Here is an 18,232-nt window from a genome sequence, read left to right as displayed (position 1 = left end):
TTGCCCTCAGTGCTTTACAGAGCTTTGGCCCTCCTTTTCTGCCTTCTTCCGGCTTGTCACATATGTTTTTAGCTTTCCATTTTATTTCCTTCATTAGATTTTAACTATTTTGTTTCATATTTAATAATTGCCCTAGAAATTACAATAAGCATCTTATCTATATGAGCTGATGGACGTTAGCTAAACCTATTGTGGCAATCACTCACCATTTCTGTAAACCAGGCCCTCAGGCTGTATCCCTAAACTTATACAGTGACATATTCATTACTTCTCAGTGAAAATGGGAAAATGCATCTTTCCGGATCACAGTCCACGAGGGCCACTTAAACTTCTGCAGTTGCCTCCTTTTCAATGCCCTTCCCAAAAGCATCTCCAAACTCTGATTTTGCCTCTTTCATCAATTCTGATTTACTTGGTTTTACTGGGGAAATAAAAGCTGGTAATGGGTGTTGGTGTGAGCTTTTCGAACAACATGAGAGCTGCTGGGGCTGGAAGCTCCCCTCGACTGGCAGCTTCCCGGCTGCACTGCAGCCGCTACTACACCAAAGTAACTTTCCTCTCCTGCTCTCAGGGTCATTATAAAACAAAGTTAGTAGTTAACAACCCTGGCCTTGCCAAAACACTTTTGCCAGAAGGAACATATTAAATGGGCTTTTCACAACTACTGATACTTGAACATCGTGTTTAGCCCCATATTTCCCTTATTCTGGCTGGTTGTTTGATCAGACAGTGTGGCCATGAGACTGGACGCTACTTGAAATTCTTGACTCTTTGCCTGGCCAGTATAAAAGTCTTATCCTTTTTGTCAGAAGAAGAGGACAGATTGAGAAGAGGGTAAAGACAGAAATTTGAAAGGAACTGGAGTTATGTTTAAGGGTGTGTTTTGTGAACATGATACCACGTGACTGGCTCCCTTGCCTCGTGCAGAGAAAAGGCCCGTGTGATGCTCAGGGTTGAAACAGGCGCTTCGTGGTATCGAAATGGTAGTGTGCGCACATCACTGTATTCCATAAAATCCAAGACCATTTGATAGTAAGACATTATTTTTGGTGCCTCCATTAAACTATGACATGATACCTCCTCAACAGCCTCTTGGCACACAGGAAATCAGCCCCATCGTTACAGCTTCATAATTTCCTTCATGCTATTCCTGAGTATTTGGTATTCATCCCACCTTCCGCAGCGTGATTAGCAAGTGGTACCCTGGTGCACACAACTCAGTAACAAAAATGAGCACACCCCCCTACTGCGGGTAGCTTCTGTTACTAGGTCTGGTAAAACCTTGTTTCTCAAAGTGTTGTCTGAACCTGCAGCCATGACATCACCTGGATGCTGGCTGCCAGTAAAGACCTCAGGTCCCACCCAACCTACCACATAATTTTTACAAAATTCTCAGGTGATTTGTTTGCATGTTAAAGTTTCAGAAGCATTTTCATAAAGTACTTTGTTGCTGTTTTCTAAGAAGAAAATAGAGTTTTGGCCATTTCTCTAATGGCAAATATTTGCTTACTAATATCAGTTTCATATCCCTCTGCTCCTTTTTTGTTTCAATGCTGAAGTGTAGTGTGACTTTTTAAAAACACCCTAAATGTCAGTGAGACCTAGAATGGGCATGTACTGGAATGCATCCAAGTCCACAATGCATGGAAGTGACAATGTGAACAGCTAAGACCAAGTGTCCACATGCACAGATGGTGCAATGTGTCACGACTGCCTCCTGGCTAACAGTAACTGTACAATGTCGCTCATTTCAAGTGTGTTAAAATAGGGAACATGTGCATCCGAAAATTGATGAAATAGAGTATGTGAGAAACATACATTCATTCTTGATCTAGATAAAGAATGGTGCTAGGAATCAAGCACTGAATCACAGCGGTGAACACAATCCACGCACACACCGCAGTCCTTGTCCTCGTGGCCCGCCTGTTCAGTAGGGCCTCCAGCAGGTCTCCCTAAAATTGGCAGGAGGCTGACAGTGCTGCCTTACCTGAGAACACGTGGTTGAACCTCTAACCCACTTGGTAACCAGTCAGTTCTGTGCTCATAAAAGGAATCTTCTCTGCTTTGCTGCATACCAGAGTCTCCAGCGCTCTCACATTCCTCTCCTGATGGAGAAACAATGCGATGGAGAAAAATGAGATGGAAAAAAATGTGATGGAAAAACATGTTTGCCAAAAAGAGACTCCTCCTCGATTAAATGAAATTGCTATGCTCTTCACCTTGGTCTTTAGCATGAAAACACTAATTGTTAGAGACCATGAATAAACAAACCCCTCAATAATTTTTCATCCAATTGTCCCTAACTAGTTTCAGAAACTGGAGCCCCATGAAACTGGTAACATCTTTGTGTCCCTGTGGGAATGACAAGTGTTAGCTGAGTATTCCTTTGCACAGAATGAGAGGAGAGGGAGGGGAAAAGAGAAAATTAATTGGGAAATTGTGGGAATCCAGCTCTGCCCACAGCTTTCCTTCCCGGGTTCAACTGCAGCAGGACGACTGTTCCACGTGGGCAGAATGAAGCGAATCGTTGGCCTGTTGTCTTGGTTGTTTTGCCAATTTTCAAAACCAGCATGCAACAGAAAGTTTACTTGCTGGTTATCTGTGTTGTGCACACTGGCAATAAATGATATATTCTGAAGGCCAGAGCTGAGGTCAGTGTCACTGACCCTGCAGCCACTCCAAACCCAAGAGCTATTAAACAAGTGCCAGTTGACATGTATGCCGTGAGCAACTGTGTTGGCTCATGGGAACTAGCTTTTCAAGGTCACCTTTTATAAGTGCTCCTCCAGTCCTAATAGATGTTCACTCTTCCTCTTTCCCCCTGGGTACTCAGGTGGAGTAGACCTGAGAGTTCCTCCTGAGTCCCATGGGAAGCAGATCAGACTTCAACAGAGATGTACACCATGGTCTGGCTTGGCTAACAGCAGCCCACGTGTTTCCTGGTGCATGAGCATGGTATTGCTCAGCCTCAGGGGTAAGGGAAATTGGTGCCAGGATCTAACATCTAAAGACTTTGGCTGCCGTGCACGCAGTTGCTACAGGGAATGTTTTGAATGCCAGAACGATGGGCTTGCTCCAGTCCACATGCTGAGCTCTTGATCAGATCAACAGTGGTGCCGCTGACTCCCAGGGACGTGTGTGTGACAGAAGCTCCTGGAGCATTATGGGGAAAACACACTCTGCACTAAGAAGTTAGTCACGCTATTTGGTTCCTTTCCACAGCATGGACAGCAGATACAGCAAACCACAAACATTGCAACAATTTCCATGTAACAACCATTGGGCCTTAAACTTTGACGTCATCTGCTTTGACCACCCGGTCAGAAGTGACCTCTCTGCCCCAGGCAGCCCCAGAGCACATTTCCACTGCATCTCACAGAACAAAGCACTGGGACAAAGCGCTAGACAGCACTGACCAGCTTGCTTCTCTCCCTAATAAACTGCAAGCCCCACAAAGCCCAGACTGTGTCCCATGCATTTCCCTACAGTGCCCAGCACAGGGCCTGGTACCAAGCAGATTTTCTATTGTGTTTGTTTAAGGAAATTAAATCAAAACACTACGTGCTAAGTATCATAGGAGGTGACCAGACAATCAGGAGGTCATTATAAGGTGATTAATCAAAGCCAACAAGTAATGACCCCTCACCTTTTTAAATTTTTTCACTAGAATCATTAACTTCTTATCCTCAAATCCCTTGTTTCTTAAACACCTAGAAATAGAAACCGGAAATGAGAGTAGGGATAAAGGCACTGCATAACAGGAAAGAATGGTAGACTCCAGTTGGATACAGTTTTCTACTATTCGATTAGGGATGGACTTGCTTTGACCCTCAAAAGAAGAGGAAAGCTGAGAGGCCCAACACAGAAGTGGTGTCACTGGGCTGTCACCTAAAAGACCCTAATGTTTCTCAATACCTAACCTATGTCAAGCTATCCTTACTTGCAAGAACTAAAAAAGATTCATGAAATGAAGAGGGCTGAGTGCAAAGACCCAGGTGCCGACTGCAACACCAAGAAGGTGCAGGAGCACCATGTGCAGAAGGGCTGAGTGCCACAGAGGAATGACAACATATGCCTGAAAGACTTTATACATTACCACACGCCGCAGCCTGTAAAAACAGAAGGCCCTTCCCAGGCGGGGAGAAGGTACCTTTAAAGCATGAGCTCTCCTTCCTCTGTTCCCTGATCAAAGAATACAGTCTCTGCTTCACTTGACCAAACTCAGTCCCGTCCTACTGGTATGAACAGCACTGGGGAAGAGGACCTGGGTTTGGGTCCCTGACCCAGAAAGGTCAGTAACAGAAGGATGAATGGAATGGGCCATACCAGCAGGTAGTGAGTGCCCTGTCACCAGAGGTATTCCATTAAAGGCAGTGGCATGCAGAAGCTGGCTCACACTTTCTTGTGAGAGCTGGCTGTGCATTCCCAAATCTGTGTTCAGAGATGTTGTATTGATAGCTTGAAATCAGCTACAGTGGGAGCATTGACAACACAGAAACTGGCAAGCCACAAATCGAGACCTTTTTATGATCCCAGAGAGCCGGTGGCTACACATTTACCAGCAGACCACTGACTGAATGACTAGTACTGAGGAGGTTTGTGAGTGAGATCCTACACTGAAACACTGGCTGGCAAGATCATCTCTCAGGCCTCCTCCAGAGCCAAGTCATGAGAAGCCTCCCTATTCCCACCTGCAGGGAGATGCCCCCCAACCCGCTGCTGGTGGTAGAGATTGGCTGTGCCACCAGGTTCTCGGGTCTGGTTTCCCTACCTGTTTAAACTCTTATATGGGCTTGGCTACAGGTCTGGCTCCCCGACAGCAGCACCACCATTATCACCAGACCCCAGCCCGGTACAGGCAGCATCCATACCTGGCAGGCAGACCTGCCAGAGCCCCCCATTGTCAGACTTCGCTGGATCACCTCCTGCTCTGAGGCAGGAGAGCTTTTCCAGGCTCCACTGCAGACTGGCAGCAGCACTGGACTCCACATGCTTGTGGCCAGCAGATGCTGGAGGGTAGGGTCGAAGCCATACAGTTTTCCTGCACACAGTAGGTGCCTTCTGAGGTCCACCCCAGTGGTCCCACTCCCATGGGGAGCAGAGGCAGGTGGGGACAGGGAAGGATGTGTACTGGGATCCAAGGAGTCACAGAGACACTTAGCAGTTGTCACAAAACAAAGCTGCTACAACAGCAGCACTCACTGCTTTTGGGATGCCTGGTCTCCTCCCATAAATAAGGAATTCAGCTGCTCTAGTTCCTTTGATCTTCAGTCCCAACAGCCCCAGAGAAATGAATACCCCAGCAGCCATGGCTACTTGCTTTCTCCTTGCCATGGTGCACAGCCCAGACTGGGCATGAAGTTATTCACACAGTATCTGCTGACTGAGCAAGCACGCTAGGCAGCCACTGGAGCTCTGCCTTGGGCCCGGCAGATTGCACCCACCTTTGAGGACCCAAACAAAGGCTTCCTCTAGGAGCCTTTCCAAACCCAGGCATCAAGCATACTGTCAACCCAGGGCATCACTGAACCCAAGTCATTCCTTTCCTTCTCAAAAATCCTCCCACAGAAGTCAGCCCATAATAATCCTCTGCTTGGGCTTGTCTTGGCTTTCTACATGTGGGTCTTGTTTCTTCAGGGAGATCATCAGCTCCTTGAGGGAAGAACCCGAACTTCTGTTTTCTCTAGTGCCCTTCTATGGTGTCTAGGTCAAGGTCAGGGACCCCACCATCCCATGATGATAGGTCAGTCCGAGTCCTTTATTCACAGATCACAGCTCAGCTCCAGAAGACATTGTGCCCCCCTTCTGCACTGCCTCTCCTGGGCGATTTGGAACAGGCACCTGTTTCTTGCCTTTGGTGGGTGTGCTGAGTTGCAGAGTGGACCCCATGACAGCATCGTCTCCCCTGAAGGTAACGGAAACGGCAGCCATATATTGAGTGAGGAAGCAGCAGAGCCCATAGGCCAAGACCTCGCAGCAACCCCTTGTCACCAAGGTGACATAGGACTGGCCCTGCCTTCTGACCTTCTTCTTGGAGAGAAAACTGGGCTATGTGAAAAACACAGCGGTGGGCAAGAGATCCCCCACAGAACAACAACCAAAGCAGTACAAAGCCCATGGCCTTCCCCAGGTCTAATCTCATCTCAGAAAATAGCTCCCACTCCAGGAGGAATGAGTGTGTTCTCCCTGTGCTTGGGAGAATTCAGAAGCCACATGAGAAATATGTAAGCTTTTGCCAACTTTGGGTTTAAATTAAGTTTTAAATTCCTTTTAGAGCTCATGATGTTTATGTGGCTTCTAAACTGAACAAGCAAGATATTTTCTACTTCATTGTATAAAAATCTAAATCCAGGAGAATTAGTTTTTATTGCTGATTCCAAACTTAGTCCCAAAAGAGTGGTTTGTTTTGTTCAAATGAATACTATGGTTAGATTATCCTTATGTCTACACGTCTGTCTTAGCTTGGGCCACCACAGCAAAACACCACAGACTCTGTGGCTTAAATAGCAGAAATTTCTTTTCTCATAGTTCTGGAGGCTGAAAGTCCAAGACTAGGGTGCCAGCATGGTGCGGTTCCGGGGACAACTCTCTTCCTGGCTTGCTGATAGCCACTTCTTTTGTGTGTACTCACATGGTCTCTTCTCAAGGCTGGTGCACGAGAGACAGGGCAGGGGGATCTGTCTTGCTTCCTCTTCTTACAAGGCCACAGCCGTATCGAACTAGCACTCTACCCATATGGCCTTATTTAACCTCACTCATCTCCTCAAAGCCCAGTCACTTCGGGGGTTAGGGCTCCAACAGAAGAATTTGAGGGGACACAGTTCAGTCCCTAGCAAGGTCTGTGATGCATTTCACCGTGCCTAAAGTACAAGTTCTTCCAGACCAGGCATCTTCCTTGTGAGAGGCATGTCTGTGACCCATGCAGCCCACTCCCTTATAAGAAACCCATGAAAATAATCTTTGTCCACAGTCTCATCTTCCCATCGCTCCAATCAACTCCTCCCTCCCCTGGAAGTCGCTAGCAATGACCCACCCCAGGGCTGCAGTCCTCCCACATAACCTAAAACATTTGCCACAAGAGATCGCTTCTCGACCTCTGACAGCCAGGCCCAGAAACAGGGAGAATGCTCACTTTCCTCACCCCTGGCCAGAGCGTTGGGAAGAACTCGACTCTAAATAGACACCATTGCAGCAGCAAACACACGAGGAGGCACATGGGCACTCAGTCCCCAGCACGGCGCCCCCCCCTCCACCCTATGGACAGCTCGAGAACCGCTGCCAGGGGCTCTGCCACCCACACCTGGCAACTGTCCACGGGGCTGGCCCGACACAGAGAGAAGGAATTGGACCGCTCCCTTCTAAATTGGTGTAATAACCTTGTCTGGGAAATGACAAAAAACAGGTCAGGATATTGGCTGGAACTCTCTCCGCACTATTCCCCTCAGGCCCTCTGTTTCTCACCATGTTTGACCCTTAGAGTCCGGAGACCCTGCGTTCAGTAGCTCCTTCCCCAGAAGGAGAGGCCGAGGTGAACCCTGACTCCGTGCACTCCGGTTCCCAGCCGAAAGCTAGGCTTTTGCTTTTTCTGGACCTCACAGTCAATCCCTGGATTCTCTAAAGTTTACCTCCTAGACATTTTTCCAGTTTTATTAGATATAATTGACTTACAACATTGTAAAAGTTTAAGGTGTACAAAACAATGATTTAATACATGCATGTATTGCAAAATCCTATTTCCTGAATGTCTCTCTTCTACTCTCCATCCACCCCTGCTCCAGTGCAAAACATCACCCCTCCTCCCACCTAGGGACATGCGGCCACCTCCCAATAGGTCCAGGTGCCCCCAGGTGGTCTTCTGCAATCCCTCTTCCACACGGGGGCATGAGGCATCCTTCTGAGACACCAGCTTCCTGGACACTGTCCTTCATGAAACCTCCTACTGGCTCCCCACTGCCCTCAGGACAGAGCCTGAACAATGCCAAACAGCATACAAGGCCTCCTGTGACCTGGGCTTCCTGCTAACAACTGAGGTCCCTGTGGACCAGGCCTCCAGAGGACACTGGAAAAGATGATCCAGCCACACAAAGCATCACCGTCAGGTTAGTCTTGTATACCTCCTTCATTCTAACCCTCCAGAGGTCGAGAATCATAGAGATGGCCAGGATCTTGGGAAACGCAACACGGAGTCCCTAGTTTCCAGGCAGAAGACAAGTAAGCACAGCTAGCAGAGGGCTGACATGGTCTCCAAGACCTCCACCTGCCCGAGTCTGACTTCAAAGGAGTTCCTCTGCCAGACAATGTTTAAATAAAGAATGAAAATACCCTACATGAAGCGACACCCATTTAAAAGTGACACTGATGATCAGACCGAGAAAGTCTAAATCATGTGTCTCTTCTTCATCTAAGGTTATAAAACACAAAGCTACATGTGAAATGGATCATCCTCCAAACAGATTTTCCTCTCCAGAGTGGCCCCATTGAATTCATCTGCAATTACAGTTGTCACTTGCACAACTTGGGAATGACTGACAGCTATGCTCCTCCAGGGACAGGAGAGGGGACAAGTTGAGCAGGGCAGATTAGTTCTGGAAAATCAGGCATTTGCTGGGCCACCCTGGAGTTTTCAGCTTTGAATGTGGCCTCCCAGAACATGAAGTCGGCCTGAAACCTTTCCAAAGCGAGAACCATTAAAGTGCCAGTCACACAGAGCGGTCCCTGGGCTGCCGGATGGATGGGAGCCACACGGAAAGGAAAGGCCACACGCCCACAAAAGGCCAAGCCTGGGTCCCGCCTTCGTACCTCGAACAAGAAAGCCAGCCACATCATAACCGAAGCCCACTCCCCAGGAAAATCATCAGTCCCTTGCAGGAAACAGAACCACGAGAGGGCTGACCCTCTCAGCGCAGGGACAGCGATGTTTTAAAGGAAGAGGCCCTACACTCAGTTTCCCTTCCTCATTTTCCTTTCTCCACTCTCCTAACCAAACCAGGCCTAAAAATTCTACCTGGCAAACCCACACTCAGCACGGCAGGCCCCTCTGATCATCCAGCCACAAGTCTGTCCATTTCTCTAAATGAAAAACACACGTGCTTCCCACTGGAGGTTTCGTGCTGAAGTTCAGGGTTGGTACAGAAAGGGAAGGGCTCGGGCCTGCCCATAAGCCTTGGCTTCATCCTCTCTCCTGGCCTATCTGGACTGCACCGTGCAGAGGTGGTGCTGCCACCTTCAGGCCAGGTCTGGCTCCTGGCACTGTCTTAGGAGATTGGTGCTCAGTCATTCCCCACCCCCCAGCCACCCTCAGCCCCCAAAGGCAGAGAAGTACTTAATGTCTAAAGATCCATCAGTTGGTGGCATCCTGAGCCGGCTCATCCTGGATGCTCTAGTCAAGGCCCTGTTTTCCCTGGAGTTCTGGTTCCCTCATCCCCACAATGAGCACAGCTCAGGGTACTCGGCTCTCAGGGTTGAGGAAGAATTTTTCACTAGAAAGAGCCAGAGAGGAAGCCTTTCAAGGAGGTCTCCTGGGACTAGAGCAGAGATGGAGGAAGCCAGCAGGCTGGCAGGGAGCTCACACCTGCAGAACGGTGTCTGGCCTGCCCACCCCAAACTCTCAGTAACCTGTCATATCTATCTGAGTCACTCATCCCTTGGCATAAGCACAACCCTTTCCTAAGTCCCAGGTAAGAACAAATCTGCAGCAGAGAGATGTTCCTCTGGGAAGCCCTGAGCTCCCAGCAGGTTCCTGTCAATGAGCTCACCAATCAGGAATGTAGGGGTCTTGGTACATGTGGCAGTCACCATGGATACCTCACATATCCCATCAATGCTCACTGCTCTCAGGTCAGCCCCATGGCTTCCAACGGCAAGCTCCTGAAGTCTTTGCACCAGGGCTTTCTCTGCCCCTGGAGCCTGCTCCGTCCAGTGACAGAGTGAACCTGAGTGCTAGGGAGTGAACACCCCACCACCACCCCCAGCAGCCCTCAGCCTTGGTGGATAGGCTTTAGAGGATCAGTACCTCAGGTCCCCCGCCCTCTTGGCTGGGGTTACTCTGAGCACATTCTAACTGTCTCCCAGAGCTCTTGGGTCTGCTGCACCCTCAGCAGCCCACAGAGTGAACGCACTGAGAAGCACACCCTCCACTGGCTTCTTTCCCTTCGCTCTTTTGCTCCCTCACTCCCAACTCCCACTGCCCAGTGTCTCATGGGATTAGAAGCCAAATCTATGTGACTCTAAAGCCCCAATCCTTCCACAACACCAGCTGACAATTGCCCCCTCCGAGGCAGACAGTAGAGCAGAGCGGTGGATCCCGTCTTCAGCGCCCACCCTGGGCTCCGAGTCGACAGCTATCCGCAGGTGCTGCATTCTCGGCATTCCGTGCTTGTCTTCTGCACACAGACTCCAACCCAGGTGTTTGGCTGCAAATCCAGAGTCCGGGAGGGTTTTTTTCTTTTCTTTACTCTGGACTACATAAGAGAGGCTATAATGATAGGGATTCTGGCCCTGGATGCCCCTTCAAGTTCATTCCAGCCCTGAATTTCTGTGAAATGGTTCACAGCAGCCAAAGCAGAATTGGAAATATAATGAAAATTTCCTTCTTTAAAAAGTCACAGCTTAATGGTTGCTCTAATTATTGGGGACTTTGCAAAAAGAGACCAAGGCTTAATTTTGGAAATTACCCTAGCACCAGCTGCAGCGTCCTGGCCCCAGAGCTGTGGACATATATCCTTGTCTTCACACGTGTGCTCATCTGGACACAGGGCGGTCTCGGGGGCCTGAGGAATGCAAGATGAAATCCCACAAATCTCCATTATTAAATCCATGATATATTTCAAATTCCACCCTCTGCTTCGGTAATGATGCCTCTGACATCCCTCCATAGTAGGAGAGAGGGTGGGCAGGTGGGAACAAAAGATGGAGAGAAAGAGAGAGAGAGATCCTTTTCGCTTGTCCATATCCCCCAGCCTCTTCTCTGCCATACTCCTGGGGTGTCCATCCTCTAGGACAGGTCCTCCCTCAGGCCTGAGAAGGGGCTGTCAACCATTACCTGATGTAAATCTGCCCCAGATCACCTCCCTTTGCACCCATGCCCTCAGGCTGCCTTAAGCTAGTCCAGACCCACTGGGATACTCTTCCCAGGCCACCCGGGGCCCAAAACTGGCCTTACTCCTCTTCCTCTCTCCTCCAAACTTATCTTTGTCACTCTGTCCAAGCTGATGTATGCAAAGCAAACTCAATCCCAGGTAGGGTCCTCCTTCAGGGGATAATCTAGCCCCAAACAGGGACCTTCAGAAATTCTGCACTTGCCTAAAACCTCCCAGGGATTACCCAAGGTCCCTCAGGGGTAAACTGACTCCTTCTGTGGTTGTGGTTTCTCTGTGGAAAGGGGCTGGGAGCCTTCACAAAGCTGCTGATGGGCAACTGGGGGTCTGTAGTTATTCAGAGGAACTGGCAGCCTGGGACTCCACTTGTAACCTTTGAATGTCCTTCATGAGTAACACCTCTATAATCATCTCCCCACATCCTACCCATCCTTCTAAACCCAGCCAAAAGCCACCTTCTCTAGAAAGCCCTCCTGGATTCCCTGGGCCAAAGGAAGCCTCTCATCTCCACACTTCTCTGTGCTGCCCCTTGAGCGGTGCCTCATGTCACCCTCACTTGTGTACGTGTCCCAGCAGTCTCAGTGTGCGGAAGGCTCAGGGCAGGCAGGCCCTGATGCTGTCTTAGGCCCCAGTTCCTACTCTCAATGTCAACACAGAATCATCTTGCTGTCAAGAGGTGCTCAGTACCTAGTATAGAAGAACTGTGGTAAAGGGATACCTTTTTAGGCCCCACCACGGCAGTAGCAATAGGCAGGCATTTCATGACACTTCCCTCCCCTAAAACAAACACCAAAATAAACTGTGTATATTCAATACAGTAATACTAGAGCTGGGCGGATTACCATGCTTTTTGCTTACACCATAGCCAGCTCACTTCTTTAGATGTTGACTGCTCAGCAAAATGGAGATGGAAGGAAGAGTGATGAGGAGGAATGAGGGAGAGCCCTTCACTGGCCAGGAACCAGCCATTGCCCTGGGTACTGCCCTGAACAGAGAAGGGCAGACACACCCTGGCTTCTTCCTACCTCGCCCTCTAGCCTCCCACTAGTGCCTCCCATTGGCCAAACACAGCCAGAGGCCAGGAGGTGCAGAGCCGAGGGTCAGCTTCCCCCGAGGTACTGACCAGCACAGGACATGCAGTGGGTCTGACAGCGGCGGTCCGAGGACCAGCACTCTGCTTCCATTTCTCCCTGCCCTGCTCTGCCGGGGTTCTGGGTTCTCCCTTGTCCCCGGCTCGTCGCCCACCCCACCCATGCCAAGCCAGACCACGAATAGGGACGCTTCTGTGAGTCTGTTTCAAGAGGACAACCTGCCACACCTGGGAGGGTGGCTGGCTGGGCCTTGGATGTCAGCCCCTGGTCATGGAGCCCTGGCGGGGCAGTCTGGCCTGGCCAGTTGGGAACAGGGGGCAGTGCCGGCCCAGGGAATCACCCACACTTGGTGACAGCCCCAGGAGCACTCAGCATGGCCCAGCTTCCTCACCCCCCATGCCGATGGGTCCACAACACCAACTCTCTCGGGGTCACGGACCCAACCAGGTCTCCGGGCCTTGTTGGGATGCCTCCAGTACGTATATCTGGGCACCACCCCTGACTCATTCTGACGAGAGCCATCGGGGTAATTTGGTCCACAAGACAGAGGGACTGGGAGGCGTGCTCGCAGAAACGCACACACACACGTGCACACGTGTGCATGCACTCCTCCACACATGCTGGAACTCTCTGGATAGCTTCCCAATGTCCTCCAGACTGGCCTTTCTTATCCCCCTTCATGAGCCAAGGCTTTGGCTTGAGGGCCCAATGTTCTGACATTAAAAAGCCACTGTTCCCCAGAAGCACATGTCGAAAGTCTGGAAACCAGTGACCAGGAATGCTGAGACAACCAGCTGACATGAAAGCAGAGCTCACACACCAATGAATGTTTATAGAAAGACATGGAAGAAATCGCACTTCGCCAAGAAACAGCTGAGTGTTTATAAGCTGTGTTTATACTAGAGCATCTGCCTCAGGAATCTGACATGGTAAGTAAGCTCACTGCTCCCCACATTGTTCATCAGGGAAGTAGAGAAGGACCAATGAGGGCAGATGGAGCCGAGCTCTTGGTCTCGGCCTCACCACCCTAAGTAGTCTTTTCCCCACTCCACCCCAACTTTTTTGAGGTTTTCTGCATCAAGGTTCAGTCTTGGTTTTCGGCTTTGCCATTGACCTCTGGACACCCTGAGGCTCTATCCTAATCCATAGGATACAGTGAGAAACCCACAGGCCGGCACTAGCAGCTCAGCCCACATAGAGAACACCATTCTTAAGGCCTGGGGAGGTCCACCTCTTGGTGAGTGGGACAATGACTGTGGTTTACTGGGCCGGACCCAGGCCCAGAGTTTGCCAGCCCTTGCTCCTCCCCAGGATCTGAAGGCTGATCCTGTGAGACTGTGAAGGTCCCGTACCAGGCAGTTGTCACAGCCACCTTGAGAAGGGCAAGGAGTCTGTTCCTGCCTCTCCAGTAATGCCCTCCCCTCATTCTATCTGGGAGCACCCCAATGGGCCCTAAAATGCCCTAAACCACCAGATCCCACCAAACTGCCGCCTGGCACCTTGGATCAGATGCACACCGGCAGGAGACTAAGCCCTGAGCCCAGAACAGAACCCCCAGCGGAGGCCGAGGGGTGGGAGGCACACGGCAGGGCCCCACTCTGCCTGGAGGGCCTCATCCCGTCCACAGAACCTCTGGGAGAGCTGCAATGTAAGTGTGGGTGGGAAGGACCCTGACCAGACAGAGCCTGGGTAACTGCGCTAGAAACATGTGCACTGCTCAGTGGGGAACTGTGACTTCCTCAGGCCAGTCCCAATGGCCCTGCCAGCCTCCTCGCCTGTTGTCCCCACCACACCGGCCTCATCTGGCTCTCAGCTTCTCGATCTTCGTGACACACAGCCTGGGCTTTCTCGTGCTGGCAGGCGTGCCTTTGCCCACCCCTGCCTTCCCTCCTCCTGAGAGGTCCATGGAGGTCCGTTTTCCACCTGGAAAACACTTACCTCTAAGGAAGAGCAAACATTCACTTCCAGTCTCCCCCTCACCTCCTCTTGCACCAAGCAAGGCAGCCCCTCCTTCCTCTGATGGCCGCTATAGCCCTAGTCTTGCACAAAAGACAGTGAGGGTCTTAGAGCACATGGCTCATCTCCCCCAGTGACAGAGAACCCCGTGGGGTCAGAGGTCACCACTGGGGGTCAGGCACACTTAGATTCCACAACTCAGTTCACATAACAAGAAGCCACATCACTTAATCATATCAGCAATGCTTCACAACCTCATTTGGGTGGACAATTCCCTTCCACATAATCTGACCTGTCGGCCACAGACATAAAAAGGACAGAAATCTCCTCCCTCATGTGATCTGATCAAGGAAACACCAAGTCAGGCATTCCAGCCAAAAATGCATTTGGTCTACAGACTCAAACAAGCTTCCAATAAGCACTAATTTGGAAACTTTTGATGAAGCCTCCTCTCGGCTTGGACAAATTTAAAGGATTCCCTACCTTGTCCCTACTCATTTAAGAAAACCCCTAAAAACAGACAAGTCTGAAGGGCTAATTCACTTTACAAAAGGCAGCAGAGGATTATAGTTCCCCAGGACCACATTTCCCCACAGCCAATCCCATGTCATTGTCACAGTTACTGTGGTCACCCATTCACCATCTGTGCCATTAGTAATTTTATATTCTTCTTTACATTAATATTAAAGTGACCATCTTATGTAAACTTAGCTTTACTCTTTCAATACATTTCATTTTTCCTAATATGGACTTAAATAAAAAAATAATGTGCATTTCTAAAAGTCTACATACAATCTAAAATCATTTTGTCTCCCACTCAGGCCATGCACAGCCCACTTGGGGTGGGCCCGGGTTGCTCTGCTTGCCGCAGACAGGAATGTCCACACCTGTGCACCCCTGGTCAGGAACGGGGCATGGTGGTCACAGAGCCCGGCTCCTGGGCTCTCAGGGTGACTCGCTACCCTGCCCAGCAGCTCCTGTTGCAAACAGTGGAAGGCAGAAAACAGAAGGGCGAAGCCAGGAACAGTGCTCATTTCAGGGAATAGTCACACCCGCCCCAGGTTCTTGCCTGCTTGCTTTCTATCCTCCAAGTGGTTGGTGCAGATAAGAAAACCCACTGTGGGAAGCCTTTTCTCACAAAGATGCTGCAGACCTGTCATCTCCTCCTGGCGGCCTGGGGCAGAGGCCCTGGCAACAGCAACAGGAACCATAATGACAACCTGCAGCCCCTGGTCTTGCTGCATAGGTGCCAGGCGTGTTTTATCAGTACCTGGCACCACATACCACATGCCGAAAGGCTGGGGGAGAACAGAAGGGCCATGATAAGTATAACAGTGATTCACAGGGCACCTCTTCTGTGTCTGGCTGGAATAAATACTTTGCATACATTTGCTAATTTAAGCCTCACGTGGCCTCACAAGGTGGGGACTTATTTACAGAACAGGGCCTGTGGCTAACTGCTAAAAGGAAGGGACAAGGCCAAGACCTTGTGGCTCCTTAGTGTTCCAATGGCAAGAGGAGTCCACATCCAGGCTACAGGGCTCCAACACCCGTGAGCCTTCTGCTCCTCCAAACCTGCTCCGCACCTGCCTTCCCTAGCCGTGCAGGCAGGTGTTCTTGGGCAGACACTATCCATTTGAGGGCGGCCAACCGAGACTGCACTCTTCCAGGCCGTAAGCACCATGTGGACGGGAAAGCTCTGGTCTTCAGAATTTGCCACTGTCTGTTCTGGACAAGCAGCCTTGTCCTGGGGTTGGGCTGGCTGAGATGGGAGTAAGAGGAGAGAAAGCTCAGCCAGGGAGTTGTATCGGCCACCCTAGGCCTTCTTTCCCAAGCGCAAACCCTTTATGCAGAAGGTCTCTGCCTTTCAGAACAGCAGGCAGGGAGGTGTGGCCACATCCCACAGGACTTTTGTCCAAGCGGCCCTTTTACGCTCAGGTAATATGCTGCAGCGGGTGCCTCGGTCTCAGACCTGCTTGTGCCTGGCCGGGGAAGTGTCAACGCAAGAAACACTGGAACCTATAGAGAATTTTTAGTGAGTTTATTTGTGCCAAATTGATGACAATTGCCAGGAAACAAAATCTCAACAGATTGACAAATGCTCCAGAGAATGCACCTTATTTCATACATCACAACCAAAACATGAGGCGTAAGGGGGCTACATGAAATCCACTGGTGATAAATTAGGGAGGTGGGAGAAAGCAAGGGCAGGGGCAGGAAACCTCTTGGATTGGATAAAAGGTAAAATGATAGACACATACTTCTTTTACATAGGTGGGTACAGGACAGTAAACAGTCAACAATGAGCATGACCATAACAATGAGGGGAATTGGTGGTTTGACTGTGGTGTGGCCATTGTGCCCAAGGGGTTCAGAAAAAGGGAAGTTACCTTGACATTCCCAAGGTCTGTTATCCTAGATGCAAAAAGACAATAGGCAGGCTCAGCTGAGGTGAAGATTGACCTTTCTTAGGGAAAAACACCGGCCATAGGACATGCCTACTCTCCAAGAATTGCTTTTAGCTAGTAACTCATTTCAGACCATTCTTGGTGGTTACTTCAGGTCTCTGAGTTTGTAAGGCCACCTCACAGGCCTCCCTTGAGCTTGTCAGGTTAACATGTGGCCCCTTTTCTTCCACAGGAGACCACAGTGGGGGCAGGGCATGCAGAGAGGGGCTCAGCCTCTCTGAGAAGCCCTGGCACGCTTCAAGCCCCACACACCCTCCCCCTCGCCCCGCCCCTCGCCCCGTCTGCCTGTCGGTTCTTGCGTCCCACTGCTCCTCTACAGTCAGAGTCTGAGGTATCTATTCTGTTTCACTGAGCTTTCTATTAAGTTCAGAGTCACGGTCTTTTCGTTATTACCATTTTAAAATACAACTCATTTAAAAAATCTCTTGGTCAGACTCATCAGTTTTATTTTCTATCAACTAACATTATGTTTCTTATTAATACAACACGTGTACACTGCACAAAATTGGAAACTCTGAAAAGTATAAAGAATATTAAAAATTGCTCTCATCACCCCAACATGAGCACCATTAACATTGCTAAAAAAAAAAAAACAGGCACAGTCAAATGGTGTCACTTCTGCAAAGCCATGTCACCAAACCAAAACTTAATAACCAACCTAACTGCAGTTTCTGACTCTCCCAGGAGTGGAACTCTAAACCAGTCCATCAGGAATTCCCTGGTCCACGTGAGTGAGGTGATCTGCCTGATGAGACTCCCACCTTCCCCTGAGAAGGCGTCCCTGCCTAAAACAGTCCAGTCCTTTAACTTTTTAGTTCCACCCTCGTCTGTCTACAAAAACCTTCTAATTTGTATAACTAATGCAGCAGAGTGCCCTGTCAGTTGCTAGATGGAATGCTGCCTGATTCCTGGTTGCTGTGTAAAGACAGGTTTTCAAATTTACTTTGTTGAATTTTGTCCTTTAACATGTTGATATATTTTCTTTCCTTCTTTCCATTCTTTTCTATGTCTCTGTCTTTAAAAGAAAGGAATCATTCAATGTATAGAGCTTGTGGCCCGGTTTCATTTAATATATTGTGAGCATTTTCTAATGTCATTTAATGACAGTATTCTTCAAACACTTGATTCCTAATGACCATGGACTGCAGTATTCATCACACGCATGGGCCCCGACTTACTTAACTGTTACCATGTTGTTGGACATTTCAGCTGTTTCTGAGACAGAATAGTAAGAAGCTAGGAAAATTCCTGGGCAAGGAATGGGGAAACTGAGACAAGAAAAGTAAACAAGACCAAACAGTTTGAGCAATCTACAGCCAGCTGGTGAGTTTTAAGACCTTGCCTTCCCAGAGAATACATAACCTCCCTGTCCACAAACCACAGGCATCTGGGGGAAGAGAGAAATTCTAATGCAAATGAAAAGGTAAGGAGCTCCATATTGGCGATTATGTACTACTCAAAACCATTGGCAAGGAATGCTTTGCAGAGGAGAGGCTGGCCTGGCACACGCTCAGGGGACCGAGGTGGCTGTCAAAGGCATTAGTCAGCGGGGCTTCTCTAGACATTTTTCAAGAAGTCCAATGTCTTAAGGGCTTACACTACCCATCTATCACAATGTTAT

The sequence above is a fragment of the Phyllostomus discolor genome, chromosome 13 (assembly GCF_004126475.2).
Source record: "Phyllostomus discolor isolate MPI-MPIP mPhyDis1 chromosome 13, mPhyDis1.pri.v3, whole genome shotgun sequence".
Taxonomy (NCBI): Eukaryota; Metazoa; Chordata; class Mammalia; order Chiroptera; family Phyllostomidae; genus Phyllostomus; species Phyllostomus discolor.
Note: the sequence above shows the minus strand (reverse complement) of the source record.